Source organism: Seriola lalandi, unplaced genomic scaffold, assembly GCF_002814215.2.
Source record: "Seriola lalandi dorsalis isolate HSWRI2012SDOR001 ecotype SW California unplaced genomic scaffold, Sedor1 jcf7180002052075, whole genome shotgun sequence".
In the NCBI taxonomy this organism is placed as follows: Eukaryota; Metazoa; Chordata; class Actinopteri; order Carangiformes; family Carangidae; genus Seriola; species Seriola lalandi.
In genome coordinates, this window is record NW_019522628.1 from 4,294 (window position 1) to 5,812 (window position 1,519).

Consider the following 1,519-nt stretch of genomic DNA (forward strand, 5'->3'; position numbering starts at 1 on the left):
TCACAGACAGTCTGTCCACACAATGATTAAAGCTGCTGAACCCCATCACTTTATCAGGCAGGTGATTGGTCCTCAAACTGATGACATCATGCTGACATCGTAGTCAATCAATCGATCAAACACAGAGAAACTTGATCACATAAAGAGTGTTGTCAGTGTGAAGATCACTGAAACATAACGAGCTCAGACTCTCAGCTGACACACAGGAAACTGACTGAGTGAGTCATCTCTGCAACAGAGACAATCTTTGAGTCACACTCCTCTTCCTCTCCTCTTCCTCCTCTTAACTCTCTTATCATCTTTCCTTTCCTTCCCTATTTCTTCACCTCCTCTCCTTCTCTCCTCTCTGATATTTGACATTTTCTGACGGTTAAAACATTCAGGGGTCAAAGGTCATGTATTTCTGGCCGGCCCTCTCTCTGCCACATTCTTCTCTAATCACATTTCTTCTGCTGGAAATAGAAAAACATCATATATTTATAAAACATATTAAAGTCTCAGCTCCCATCATGCTCCACATTGTAGTCCTCCACAGCTGAAGGACTTCCTGTCTCTGTCTCATTATGTTGCTGTAGGATGAACCAGTTTCCCTCCACTCTGACAGCAGGATGCAGTCCTACTTCCTGCTGTACACTGTTGTCATGGTAATGATCAGAGGGTTGGTCATCATCAATCTGGAGGAAGTTTCTTCATCCCTCATGAAGAAACTGTTTCTGTAACTGAAATGTGAATGTGAAGTTTCACTCCAGCTCCAGAAGAAATCACAACAAAACACCTTAAGATTTCCCTTAAAGTTTGAGTTAAGGTTTCCTTAAAATAACAACAGTGGCACAAAACAGCCTCAGAGGAGCTGGTGGACGATTTAAACATTCCTCATCAGAGGAGCTGGTGGACGTAGTAAACGCTCCTCCTCAGAGGAGCTGGTGGACGTAGTAAACGCTCCTCAGAGGAGCTGGTGGATGTATTAAACGCTCCTCCTCAGAGGAGCTGGTGGACGTAGTAAACGCTCCTCAGAGGAGCTGGTGGATGTATTAAACGCTCCTCAGAGGAGCTGGTGGACGTAGTAAACGCTCCTCCTCAGAGGAGCTGGTGGACGTAGTAAACGCTCCTCCTCAGAGGAGCTGGTGGACGTAGTAAACGCTCCTCAGAGGAGCTGGTGGACGTAGTAAACGCTCCTCAGAGGAGCTGGTGGACGTATTAAACGCTCCTCAGAGGAGCTGGTGGACGTAGTAAACGCTCCTCCTCAGAGGAGCTGGTGGATGTAGTAAACGCTCCTCCTCAGAGGAGCTGGTGGACGTAGTAAACGCTCCTCAGAGGAGCTGGTGGATGTAGTAAACGCTCCTCCTCAGAGGAGCTGGTGGACGTAGTAAACGCTCCTCCTCAGAGGAGCTGGTGGACGTAGTAAACGCTCCTCCTCAGAGGAGCTGGTGGACGTAGTAAACGCTCCTCCTCAGAGGAGCTGGTGGACGTAGTAAACGCTCCTCACAGTGTGTTGTTTCCCTCCACAGAGCAGCAGTTT